This window comes from Cupressus sempervirens, chromosome 7 (assembly GCF_028749045.1).
Source record: "Cupressus sempervirens isolate cs-2001-9-10 chromosome 7, ASM2874904v1, whole genome shotgun sequence".
Lineage (NCBI taxonomy): Eukaryota > Viridiplantae > Streptophyta > Pinopsida > Cupressales > Cupressaceae > Cupressus > Cupressus sempervirens.
In genome coordinates, this window is record NC_143124.1 from 556,906,105 (window position 1) to 556,921,168 (window position 15,064).

A 15,064-nucleotide genomic window follows, 5' to 3' on the forward strand; every position below is an offset into this window, starting at 1 on the left:
AGCTTTGAAGAACCAGTAAAACAGGGCCTTCCTTTCATTAATGCTCACATAACCAGCATACTAAGCAAAACCTACGGGGGGTTGGCCTAGGAGGCTTTCCACTCTGTCTACTTCTTCAGTGGCTCCATTACTCCCCTTCACCAGCAAAACCAAAGCCAACTCAAGTCAGAATGTGAATAGGAGTCTAAAAATGGCCTCACCTCAAACTTGCCCTAAATCATCCATCCATTTGACATTGCGTTTGGTAGCAGAGAATAAGACAGTGGTGAGCCCCACCTTTATAGCTATGAAATCAATCTACAAACACTTGACTTGTTGGGTGGATGGGATAGGAATCATGAAAGAAAGTTCCTTTGCATGTAGATTCATGACCAACCCTACAATTGAATTTATCTCGGGCGGCAAGGCAGATGAGTTGTTACGTATAAAGATAGATTGATATCTGACACGCCCTCCTATATTATAGTCCAAGATCAATCATTTTTGTGTCAATGCAAATGAGCAACGCTTTCTTCCCAAATTGACCTTGAAAATTAAAAATAGGAAGCATTAGTAAACATCCAAACCTAGACCATATCCATCCTTAGAAAGGTCTACAAATCATACAAAAGCATTGCTCAACGTCTAGACCTAGACATTCCCCATCCTTAGAAATGACTGGGCCAGTTGATGTTCTGATTAACCTTTGAGAGAGCGAAAAAGTGCAAGAAACACATTCTACTTACACAAATAAACATTAGCCTGCAAAAGGGTAGGTATAGGGATATAACTCTGTAACGTTGACGTTCTTACCAAATGGAGAGGAAAAAAATAGTCAATTGAAGCTGATGACGTAAAATTGGAGGAGAGGTAAAGAAGCTTTGTAAACATTTTTCATACTTGGCCGAGAATCCCCGAGAGTCCACCCAAGAGTGCTTTGTTGAGGACGGTGAAGTGATCACTTTGATCTAAGAGAAATTTGTTGCAGAGCTACTCTTTTTTTTTCTTATATCCCATTAGCATCACAATTGTGATGTCGTCGAGCTATAATTGAAAAAAAAAAGCCAAAAACACATTACATTTGCTTGCCGTCGCAAATTGCCCCTAATGTATTAGTGAGGTAAATACAAAGGTAAAATTCATTTCAAATTCTTTAATTGTGGTAAAATAGGACACTTTTCATATTGTGGTAAAATAGGACACAATAGAATAAACTAGAGATATTAACAAGTATACAATGGAAGATATTCATGGAGCACTTGTATCTTATGTAATGAGAAAGTTTGGCAAGCATGAATCGACAAGTAAAGAAGCAACATTCAAGCTAGAAAAGAAAGTGAAGTAAGTCTCTTCAAAATCAAAAGATCTCAATGTTCTTGAAGCACATTCATCGAGTAAATTAAAGAAAGGAGTAGGTAAATACAAAGGTAAACTTCCTTCCAAATTCTTTAATTGTGGTACTATAGAATAAACTAGAGATATTAACAAGTATACAATGGAAGATATTCATGGAGCACTTGTATCTTATGAAATGAGAAAGTTTGGCAAGCATGAATCAACAAGCAAAGAAGAAACATTCAAGCTGGAAAAGAAAGTGAAGTAAGTCTCTTCAAAATTAGAAGATCTTGATGTTCTTGAAGCACATTATCAAGTAAATAAAAGAAAGGAGTAGGTAAATAAAAAGGTAAGCTTCCTTTCAAATTCTTTAATTGTGGTAAAATAGGACACTTTGCATATTGTGGTAAAATATGACACTATAGAATAAACTAGAGATATTAACAAGTATACAATGGAAGATATTCATGGAGCACTTGTATCTTATGAAATGGGAAAGTTTGGCAAGCGTCAATCAACAAGCAAAGAAGCAACATTCAAGCTGGAAAAGAAAGTGAAGCAAGTCTCTTCAAAATCAGAAGATCTTGATGTTCTTGAAGCACATTTATTGAGTAAATTAAAGAAAGGAGTAGGTAAATACAAAGGTAAACTTCCTTTCAAATTCTTTAATTGTGGTACTATAGAATTAACTATAGATATTAACAAGTATACAATGGAAGATATTCGTGGAGCACTTTTATCTTATGAAATGAGAAAGTTTGGCAAGCATGAATTGACAAGCAAACAAGCAACATTCAAGCTGGAAAAGAAAGTGAAGTAAGTCTCTTCAAAATCAAAAGATCTTGATGTTCTTGAAGTACATTTATCAAGTAAATTAAAGAAAGGAGTAGATAAATGCAAAGGTAAATTTCCTTTCAAATTCTTTAATTTTGGTAAAATAGGACACTTTCCATCTAAATTTCCTTATAGTAGTCATGATAAAGTAGATGACAAGAAAGAGAAATCGATAAGAAAAAAATTCTATAACAAAAAGAATTTCTTTAAGAAGAAGAAGATTTTATTGCTGGTGTATTAAATAGTGAATCTAGTAGTTTTGAATGTGATGAAAATGAAGTTTTATTCATGGCTATAGAAACTACTTGTCAAGAATCAAATAGTGATGATGATGTTGAACTTGTTGAGGCCGATTTAGAATGTGAATTTCTTTGTGCACTTAAAAAGATAAAAGAATTTAAGTGTTCAATAAAATCAATTCTTAAAGGAAAAAAGATAAATTTGAAAAAGAAACTAAGGAATTAAATCAACAAATTATAAAATTAAAATTACAAGTTGAGGAACAAAAATGAATTGTCTTTGTCACTAAGGAAGAGTTAAGTTCTAAAGATCAGGAATGTACGAGGTTAAAGAATGAAGTAGCATCATATAAGATAATGTTAGAAAAATATGAGAACACTACTTTGGATGATATGTTAAGGAAATAAAGAAGAACTGAGGATCTAACAAGAATTGGTTTTGAACTTGGAAAATGTTCTAGTAACAAGAAAGATAAATCTTTATTTGAGATATTTTAATCTGAAAGTAAGGATACAGATAAGAATACTACCACTTCAAATGCAGCTTAAAATGTAGATTTTAATCAGGTTTATAATGATAAAAATTAGGTTATATCAAACACTTCATTCATAGGTAAATAGGTTCACTTCTTTCTTTTATGGATATTGCTTCATCTGTCATCAATACGTCCATAGAATAAGTAATTGCAGATACATGTCAAGGAGGTATTCAAAGTTTCATTTTGTTTATTCATTTCCTAAAATGAATGGTGTAAGATGTTATAAATGCAATCTCTTTGATCATGTTTAATTGCAAAACTGAGTCATTTCAGAATTATCAATCTTATGCTATTCTATAAGTTGATAAAGAATTTGATACTAAAGTGATTAAGATATGGAGGCCTAAGATTAATACATCTATGTTTGTTCAAATGGTTCTACATTCTAAATAAAAGGACTTGTAGATAATTTATAGTGGTTGTTCTAGACATATAACAGGAGATAAAGCAAAGTTTGACAAATTGATTAACTACAAAGGTGGAAATGTTAGCTTTGGTGATGATTCTTCATGGAAAATTAAAGGTTTGGGTTCTTTGATGCTTAGTGACAAAATGTCCATTCATGATGTGTATTATGTTGATGGATTAAAGTATAATATTCTAAGTGTTAGTGAAATTTTTGATCATGGATATGAAGTTGTTTTTGATGACCATGGTTGTCAAAAAAATTAAAACCTGGATAGTTGGTTACATCAGGTAAACAACCTAAAGGTAATGTATACAATTTAAAAGATATCACAAATACTAACAATCATGAAGATGTTTATCTTATGGGATAGGTGAATTAAATTTGGTTATGGCACAAAAGACTTGGGCACTTGAATTTTGACAACTTGGTAAAAGTTAGTAAGCATCAAAAAGTAAGAGGTATGCCATGTATAAGCAAGCCAAAGAATTTTATTTGTGAAGGGTGTCAACATGGTAAACAAACAAAAGCATATTTTCCTTCAAAAGGATATTTTGCTTCTAAACCATTGCAATTAGTACATACTAATTTATGTGGTCCTACATGGACAATGTCGTTAAATGGTGAAAAGTAATTCATGATTTTTATAAATGATTATACAAGAATGACATGGGTAACCTTCTTAAAGCATAAATCATAGGCATTTAACAAGTTTAAGGTTTTTAGGAAAATGGTTGAAAATGAGTCAGACATGAAGATTAAGTACTTACGATTAGAGAAAGATGATGAGTTTACTTCAGATGAATTTTTTGATTATTGGGAAAAACATGGCATCAAAAGACAATATGAAACATCTAGGACACCTCAACAAAATTTAGTTATTGAGAGAAAGAATCAAGCAGTGAAATAAATGGAAAGGACTATGTTAGATGAATCTAAAGTACCAAACCGGTATTGGAAAGAAGCAATTCACATAATAATATACATTTTAAATAGGGAAGAACTAAGGGCAAAAAAATAAGTACACTCCTTATGAATTATGGTATGGAAATCTTGCTTATGTTGAGCATTTTAGAATTTTTGGAAATAGATGTTTCAATTAAGAATTCTGATGGTAAAATTGGAAGCTTTAATTCAAGATGTGATGAAGGAATCTTTTTAGGATATTCTTCTTAAAGTAAAGCTTAAACATTTTTTAATAAAAGGTTGAATAAACTTGTTGAAAGTGTACATGTGAAAGTGGGTGAAGTTGTGCAGGATAAAAAGGAAATAAGACTGGATAATACTTTCCTACAAGACAATGATAAAGATTTGAAAGAATCAAATAATAAAGTTGATAAAGTTGAAGATGAGATAAAAGATTAAATAGAAACACCAGAACCCACAGGTATAAAGGCTACATGAAAAAGATTGAAGAAGTGTCATCCTCAAGAACAAATTATAGGGGAGAAACATACAGGTATTCAAAAAAGAACAAGAACTACATATAGTGAATGTGCTAATCTTTTTTTGTTATCTCAAATTGAACCTAAATCATATAAAGAAGCTAGTATGGATGAGTTTTGGGTTAATGCTATGAAAGAGGATCTAAGTCAAATTAAAAAGAATAAAACTTGGGAATTAGTGCCTAGACCTAAAGATAAAGATGTAATAGGTGCTAACTGGATCTTTAGAAATAAACTTGATGAAAATGGAAAGATGTCAAGGAACAAGGATAGATTGGTTTGTAAGGGTTATGTAGAAATAGAAGGTGTAGAATTTGATGAAACTTTTGCACCAGTTGTTAGAATTGAAGCAATTAAAATCTTTCTTTCATATTCATCTTGTTGGTGTTTTTCAACTATTGAATAACAAAAGCTCAGTGCCAAGATAATAATACTCACAAATCTAAGGATTAGCTATGTCCTATTAACAATTATGCTTGCATATTATCTGGAACCAACGTCAACAAAACTAGGATCGGCCTTCTACTCTTTAGGCTCTACAAAACCAAGGTGGGTATACCTAAGGGATAATTCAGAATGAATGTTGTTGTATGAGAATTTTATTAGTTTCATTTTCATTCTTATCTTATATCTCTAACATATATATAGTTCATCTATTTCTTGTCACTTTTAGATGATATGTATCCCTTATAAGTATATTTGGCCATAATTCTTCTTAGATTTGCAAGTATTTCTAACCATAGTGGCTAACTAAAGCTAAAAAGTGTTGACCATCTTTGAAACTCTTCAAATAGTAAAATAAAGGTGATTTTGATTTTAGACTTGATGCTTATTCATGATCTACCTATCTGCAGACTAGATTAATTAGATTAGTGCCTATTCCATTGGGATTTAGAGTCTACTCCAATTTATAGGTCTGATTTGTTGCATTACAACAAATATTATCAGCAATTCTTACAGACATCCTTTCTATTACCATAGCAATCCCATCAAATTCACTAAAGCCTTTACTTAATTCATTGAATTAATAGCAATAATGAATTGACATACAACCTAAGTGAATTGCATTGAATTGGACAAGCTTTACTCACACAATATTAGAATAACTAGGTAATAACAAAGGAGACAAAATTCAACAAGAACAGATATGGGGATATCTCAATTTTGTATTAATTTTCCTTGAAAATTGTATAAAATTAGAATGCCTCTAAAAAGACACAACAATCATATGATATCAATGTATTCTCAAAGAAATTTACAAAGAAGATACATCATGAATTTTGCTACCATAACTAGACCAAACTATACTCAATATAGACTCAAATTGTATTAGAAATCATACCCTTTCTCTAGCCTTGGAATCTCATTTATAAAGTGTGAGATACAACAAGCTTCAGGCATAGAGAATTGATAGGTGTCCTTTTACAAAAGATATTTACATTTTGCTTGATAAGAAAAGATAAAACTTTATGTAATAGAAAGGTAATACATCATAATATTCTCTTGGTAGGCCCCTCTTCTGTTACATCTTTGAATGCTACAAACCCATGATTGGCCTTTATTCACTCTAAATCCTCGGCATATGTAGCTATCAAACTTGCCAGTGATGTGTCGGGCTCTAATTCCTGCAACTTCACCTCCACTCTGGCATTTCCACTCATATCATCATGTACTACCAAGGTGACAGTTACATTTGGTTTAATTTTTGCCACATCATCTAACTAATCCATTGCATCTTTCACATGAGATGACTGACCTTGTTTTTCTTCTTCTTTCCTAGGTACTGGTGGAAGTGAGTCGATGACATGTATTTTATCTTCAAGTGTTTCATCATCATCACTTTCAGCTTCTTCCAACTATTCATCGGAAGCAATATCTGCCATCCACTTGTCAAAAAGTGTATCATTTGGCCAATCAAATTGCAAAATATCATGTTGCTTCTTGATAACATATTCACCCTCTTTGTCAATATTAATAAAATCTTGTTTTAAAGAATCCAAGAATATTTGGGCTTTCAACATTTCTTCTATTGTGGTGGCCCACCATGCATGTCTTTTTTCATTGATGATTTTGTTCATTCTCAGACAAAATAAATCATCTAATTCCTTATCCCACTCATCTTTATTCTTTAATTTATTCTTTCTATCTAGAGCACGAGGGAATAAATCAAATTTATGGCTCTTATATTTATTCAACTAGCCAACTATTCTTCTTTGTAGGTGAACTCTTTTATTATCAAATTTTGGAAGGTCATTACAATATCATAGGTTTTTTCAATTTGATCATGTGAAGACCTTATGATAGAGTAGCACAAGAATGTTATTTCTTTCCTCCTCTTTCCTCGCTTATTCACAATAGGTTTCAAGGCCTTATCATTGGCTTTCATTTCATCCCATATGTTCATTTTTCTTGCTAGTTGATCATAAAATACTGGCCATTCAATTTTATCTCCCAGATACATGAGAGCTTTTCTCAATTTATCTTCATATTGAACATTTAACTGTACATGCAAAGCCTGCAATTTTCTCTTTTCGTCTTCAAAATCTTCAGCTATGTAATATTGTGGCCTTTGTGGGGTCTCTAGTATCTCTATGAGAGGAGTGGATTTAAAAGGTTCCACGAAAGGGTGAGGATATGTGATTCTTGGCCTGGAAGACCTCCTCATTACTTTATTTTCAAATTTAATTCTTTTTTGAACTTCTTTATTATAAGCCTCCAAAACACTCTCATACTTACTCTGCAATTCAAACATTATCTTTTCTTCCTTTTTTGTGGTAGCCAAAACAAATTGAGATGTTCCAACACCCATGTGAGCTGCTTGCAAATGGTAGGTATCTGCTACTCTTCTTACGATGATATTTCCCATCAATCCTGAGTCATTTGGTTGTGATGAAACAACCCTAGATCCTTTTCTTAATGACCATATGACCAAAGTGGCTTGGTCCTCACTAAAAGCAGTACCTATAAATTACTTTTTATTTTGGTCTTGTAAATCAAATTTATTTGAAATAGAATTAAAAATTAGAGCATCAACTATATCCCAATTGGGTAGTAATAAAATAGTTGATGCTTTTACCATTTGCCTCCCTTCTTCAGGAGTTATATTTTGGAATTCTTGCATCATTTTTTCTTTTACCTAATTTTGCAAGGCTGCCTCCTCCAGCTCTAGATGCTCTATTCTCAACTTATTACATCTTTCTTTGAACTTCACTATGTTAGTTCTCCATGTCAATTGGTGGAAAGCTTTGGATTGAACAAAACTATCATCTAACAAAAATTGTTGACTAGCTTATTCTATTACAGGGTCTAATTCCCTTCCTTAAAAATCTACTACTGTGAACTCTAAACTTGGCATAGGAGGCTCCTGGGGGTTTTCTTCATCTATTTCTGCCTAGGTAATGAAAACTCCTCCTTGGGACCCCAGTTGTTCAATTTTCTCCCCAGTAAGTTGTTGTTCCAGAGGGGTCTGTGAAGGTGAATATTCCTCAATGTGAGGATCTTGTTCCTTTATTATTTTCCACCTCTTAGGGGAGGGCTTAGGAGGTCTCTCTTCCCAGACAACACTAGTGGATCCAATTACTTGTTTGCCTTTGTCCATAGTGGCCTTCTTATTTTGAATGATAGTATAACCTGGCCTTTTCTGGGCAGTCAATTGACCTGCCCCTAGATTGGGAGTGAATCTCAGTCTCCTCATTACCTCCTTGGCCTTATCTAGAAAAGAATTAATAAAAAATTTCTTCTTCTCATTCATAGTGTCCATTGTTTCAGGGAAAGTAAGCATGAGCTTATTTATTCTATCTACCTCTGTAATGGCATTAATTAGAGGACTATAATTTTCATCAAAACAATGAATAAAATCCAAAACCCTTGAGAACACTCTCCATTTTTCTTTCTTAGTTTCCTATTCTTGCAAGGAGTATTCATTTCTTACTATGTCTTCAAGAAAATAAAATTCATGATCAATTTTGCCAAGCTTAACTTTGTGTCTAAAGGCCAAGTTATAAAATCCCTTAGTGTCAAAAAAAAAGAATGAGAAATAGCCATCTTATACTGATCTAATATTTTGTGTAGAGAAATCCAACCCCCTTTGGTGATTACAAATTGATGGGCTATAGTGCAAGTGGGGAATATTGACCCTCTCGACCTTTTCAACAAATAAGTTTCCTCTAATCCTCCCAGTTGCCACAAAAATTCAACTACTCCTACCTTTAAAAGTACTTGGTAAGGTAACACATGGGGAGTACCTCTGAAACCATAAATCCTAATGATAGTTGAGACTAAATATGGGATGATGTCTCCCCAGTTATGTGAAACTTTCAAGCCAATAGGATTGTCCAGGGGCCTAATAAGACTTGCGAATGCCTTGGGTACTTTGGGATTGTCACTTAATAATAAGCACCTCAACTTTGAAGCAAAGTACCTATCAAACCTAACAAAACTAGCTTTTTATGCTTCCCAGGTCATACCTGCACTCCATAATTAGACTGGTAGTGCTTCCTCATCCTATTACCTATTCAATTTCATCTCTTTACCAAAATATGTTACTCCATTGAACAAAAACATATGCATTAACAAAGAATAATGACCAAAAATCTTCTCCACCTTGCCTTTCGCAATCCCAACCAAGCCATTATGAATTTCTTCTGCTAAATAAGAGGCAAAATCAAAAATAATGTCCACACTAAAAGAGGAAATCTGAGTGATCATGTACATAAAACCCATGGGCATAAACTCCTCTTCATCTTCTCCAAAAACTCTACATAGAGCCTTGCATGCCTCCACAACCTTGGTATTGAAATACACCTTTTTGAAGGGTTCCTGGAGGATGTTGTTATTGTTGGCAAAGTTCCAATTTTGTCTATATGTGCCCTTGGTGCACCCTACCTGACTGCATCCTTCTTTGACATTTATTCCTTTTCTAATTCTTTCAGGTCAATGTGCACATGATAGTCAGTGAGAGGCCCTAAATCAAATACCTATTGAGTTTCCTCTAGGCTGAATGTGATTAGAATTTCACCATCAATTCTTCTCACTACTCTAATTGCTTGGTCATATTTTTTTGCAATAGCTTCGAGGAGGTCATAATCCATAAAAACACTTGGAACAACTAACTTTCCTAAATCAAAATTCCAAATATTGGCATGTGGGGCAAATAGATTTCTTTCTAAAAACCATTTCTTGAATAAAGAAAGACTAATTTGAGAAGTTTTTGCATCCAGGACCTAGTTCCCCTTATCAGATAATCCATCTGCGATTTTAAGCCTAGGGTTTAACAAAGTTAATTTTTTAACTTGCACAGTTTCAGTAGTGGACTCTAGGAGAAATTCAAGTAGGTCATCATGAATATTCCTAGCCAAATAATCCTCTTTCCCAAATAATACCTTATTTGGAGGCATATTGACTATAATTTGTAGAAAACTAAAATGTTGTAAAGGTTACAGTATACAGGCACACACTTGATTTTCTTGCTTGCTCTGTAATCCTGCAACATCTCATAAACAAATGGGAAACTGCTTCACATTCTAATCAAGATCAACACAAATTCTCACTAATTTCTTCTGCTCAAAAAGCTTGAAATCTTGTTCATGTGAGATGAAAATGGTGAGATCTCCTGCAATATACTATGTTTTCTGCTCCCACGTAAAGCTTTCATTCCTCATTAATGAACTACAAGTGGAAAAGAGTGGTGTTACCTTCCCTTTTTAAATTTCCATCATTGATCTTAGAAAATCCTATGATCTAAGAGTGAAAACAAGGATGACTCATCTTTCACTTGACATGTTGGTAGTCAAACCAATGAAAATTCTCCATATGTACTTTTCCTTCACTACTGGCATTTCAAACTGGACCCACTAATCCTTGAGGACATGTGTCACCTAGTCATTATCTCACTATACATAAAGAGTGAGTATGTTGCCTATGCAATATAGCGATGACCATTGATTTCATCTTGATTGAGCGGAGGGCATTTGATTTAGTACTTAATATAAATGTGGTCGATCCCATATCTGTTTGTCTTATTTGCTATGTCGCTATCCTTAAAGCTCAAGCAACTCTTCATAGCAATGTAGCAACAGTTGTAAATGTACATTAATCTGAAGGCGAGAAAATTGCATTACATCCACACAACTGCGGTGGGTCCCTTGGTTTCCATGTCATGTGGGTAAACAATACACAACTTCTTATAGCAACTTGGCAATGATCGTTGATCTGATCTTGATCCAATGATTACAATCTTTCATCTCACTAATGACGTGGGAACATCCTGTCAAGGTGGCATATAAATTAATATTTTAATCCTAGCTATATCACCACATGATTTAGGTCCCACCACATGCATGTTTTCAGGCTAGGTGTTATGTCGCTACCGGCGAGGCATAAAGATTTTTCGATCATGACATAGCAACCTCTAGTGTTCTTATAATTTTAGGTGCATACATGTTTCTAGCAAGATTCCACCATGTCCATGAGATTACATGCTTCATTTCTGATGAAGCATTTGTTGGGACCCACCTTTTGGAACTATTTCCGCATTCTTTTTTTATGTCAAGGTGTTATGTCGCTAACAATGGAGATCTTTCATTTTCTGACCGTGACATAGCAACCTCTTTAAGGCTTTAGAGATTCTGGTGCCAAGAAATTTTTTAAGTTTGACCATCATTATCATAAATCAATGCTTCTGACAAAGAAATAAAGTCACATCACCAATATTAATGACAAGAATTTTGGTGCCCATCCATTTCATAATCTCCTATCTTCCTCACTTTCCAAAAAGGTGCTATGTTGCTACCGGCAAGATCCATTATTTTTTTGGTCATGACATAGCAACCTCATGGATGCAAATGAAATTTGGCATTGGGAAAAACTTGCTAATCAATCATGACTACCATAATTAATACCTCTAACACAGTGATAAAAGCACACATCCATAGTGCCACTTGGGAACTTTCATGGTCATCGAAATTTTCAAAAGTCACCATTTCTAATATTTTCTTTTAAGGTGCTATGTTGCTAATGGTAGGATGTAAAAAAATTTCAATCGCGAATAGTAACTCATCGAAAAAATTGGATTCTGGTGACGCCACTTGCACTTCATCATATTTGGTTCCTTTTCTAGTTCTGACAAAACTGTCATGAAGCACGTGACTGAAATTTTGAAACAATGCAATTTTTTAGTCGTTGCACCTCCATTTCATAATAGCACCAGTTAATTTCATGGTAGTCATTATGTCACTATGGTTAAGACACTTGCATCTTCACATAGCGACATTACTGCCATAGATCTTATAAGGATCAAATGGTGTGAAACAAAAAGGGAAAAAGCACTTGGGGACACGAAATATTTAAACGGGTCAAGGAATATTTGAAGTTTGAAAAGATTTGCACCTAAATAAATTCAAAAAGAATGCAAGACTTAGGGTTTAACAAGTTTTTTCAAAGGTTATTAAAATGTAAGGCCAAAGAACCAAAAACTCTAGCAAGCAAACAATGAATTCAATTTTGTTTCTTAACCTAGGATTGGGAAAATTTTATTTTGTAAAAATCAGACCAACACATCTTTCAAGGGCTTTAAAATGTACTAAATGGATGTTTAAACATCATTTCTTAATGGTTATCTTCATGCAGAGGTTTATATGGATCAACCTGAAGGATTTGAAAACAATGACTATCCTAATTATGTTTACAGGCTAAAAAAGGCTCTTTATGGTTTGAAACAAGCTCTGAGGGCTTGGTATTCAAGCTTGGATTAGTATCTATCAAGAATGGCTTCAAAAGAGGTAGTTTTGATAGTAAATTATACATCTATGGTACATGTGGTGATATTTTCATTGTTTTTGTTTATGTTGATGATAAAGTATTTGGATCCAATGATGATTCTTTAAGTCAAAGGTTTTCAAAGCTTATGCAATATGAACTTGAAATGTCCATGCTTGGGGAACTATCCCATTTTCTTGGGTTGCAAATTTCCCAGTTAGAAAATGGTATATTCTTATCCCAAACTAAGTATGCAAAATAAATGTTAAAGAAATTTCATATGGAATATTGTAAGCCTATGGGAACACCAATGATATGAGGATGTAAACTTAGTAAAAATGATGATTCTCCTAATGTTGATCAAACTAATTATAGATCCAAGATTGGTAGTTTACTATATCCCACAGCTTAAAGGCGTGATATCATGCATTTTGTATGTTTGGTTGCAAGATTTCAATCTATAAGGAAACTTGCAACAAAGAAAATATAATTGTTTCCACATAATCCATAACAAATCTGAAATAAATATGCAATTGAAATCTACATTCAAAAGAATAGACAACATACACACAAAAATGTGACACAAGATATACTCCGGGAAACCTTCATTGAGGGAAAAACCTAGCCTCCAAAAGCATCCATCACCATGTATTATTTAGCAAAAACTACCATTGCAATACAACTATGGAAGCCTTTATAGCCATAGCCAAAGTTGAGCGATCCATGTGAACAAGCATAAATCCACATATACTATGCCATGCTTCCAACCTTCACAAATTCTCCCTTGGATAACCTATCAAGCCTTGTCCCACTTGACTCTTTCCCTTTTTGTCTTCTGTCTTTGTCTTATCTCTTTAACTACCCTTGTAGTTGCTTATATAGTAGCAAGTCCCACAAAACCACCAAGTGGTATTACAGAAACCATGTGCTACTTGACCCATTGACCCCACATTTAATATTGAAATTTTAATTCTTTTCCCCAATATTAAATAATTACATGAAATTTTATCACAATATTACAATGCAACTCATCAAGTATATCCCATGGGAATCTTTATATGTTGCACGTCCATCTAGGTACAACATTACATAATAAAATAAAATAATACAATATAACAATATTATAAAATGTGTACAACACCCATTATCTCAAGAATCTCCCACTTGTTGGATACATTGCATAGGGTCAATCCATAGCCACATAAATGAACAAGGGAACAATTCCTCCTAGCACATCTACCATCATGGATCAAAGTACACCATGTGCTCCATCCCGATACCCACAACAAAATCAAAGTATCCAACATCTAAAACATGAATGATCTCACCTCCTATTATTTTGTTGCCACTGAACATACATAGAAGTCATCCAAAGACAAAGCCACCCAACCTGTTGCATTAGAAGATCATAAATCCTATACCAACTAAAATTCTAAGCACAAAAACCTAATCCAAAGGTAATCACATGTATTTGTAGTTGTCAAAATATCCATAGCTGAAATAGCACCCACGGCAAGTGCCAAACCCATCCAACTATCCATACCTCCAAAGGTATACCAAGTGAATCTCACATCATCAACATATTCAATTTGTAACCTACAATCACAATCCTCAAGAGCAATACCTACCACATATATACCAAGAAGCTCCCAGTAAAAAAGATAATGTCAAATCTATAACCAATTCACTCACAACATCTCAAAGAAGTGAATCAATGTAGTCTCAAGGACATCCACAACACATAAACCAATAACCCACAAGAACAACTCTCATAAAAAATCTCCAATGGTCTCCTAAGCTCTCCACAACCAAAAAAGGAAAGAGATAAAGTAATAACCATGTCATACCTCACATGACATACATGAGCACAAACTAGTGATTGCAATCTCTAACCAATCTCAAATCCAATGTAAGAAAAACTGAACATCCAGGAAGATAACCAAGACCAAATAGAAACCATGCAAATCATAACCTGTATCATGTCCTTCTACACACACCTCTAGATGTAAACTTTACAAGTATGATCTCCTCCATAAAACCCCAATAAGAAGCCACAACAACATCCAAACCATACCATATAACTAATCATGGATGTAAGCCTCTCACAAGAAGATCAAACTCATAAACCATTCATAAACCAAGGAATATTCCCAATATAAACCATCTCCCAAACTCAACCAGCATAACACCATATGAAAATGGAGATAATCAATGCTAAACCATCTCTCAAATGAACCCTCCATAACTAACTCATGTATCATAGCTCAAGATCCATATCCATGAAAGATAAGCATAAACATAATACATTTGAGAGAAGTAATGGGTTATACCTCTCAAGTAGTAAACCACCGAGTAGACCAAGAGTGGGGAATGAGAATGCTCATCAAGATATTCAAGTCTCCAACCAAGACTCATCTAAGAACAATCTCCTCTCAAGTCCATACCAAGTGAATGCACCTCAGACTTCCTACTAAAACCATCAACCGTCCCAACAAATACTTCTCTAATCCAAGAGAAATCAGCATCACCACC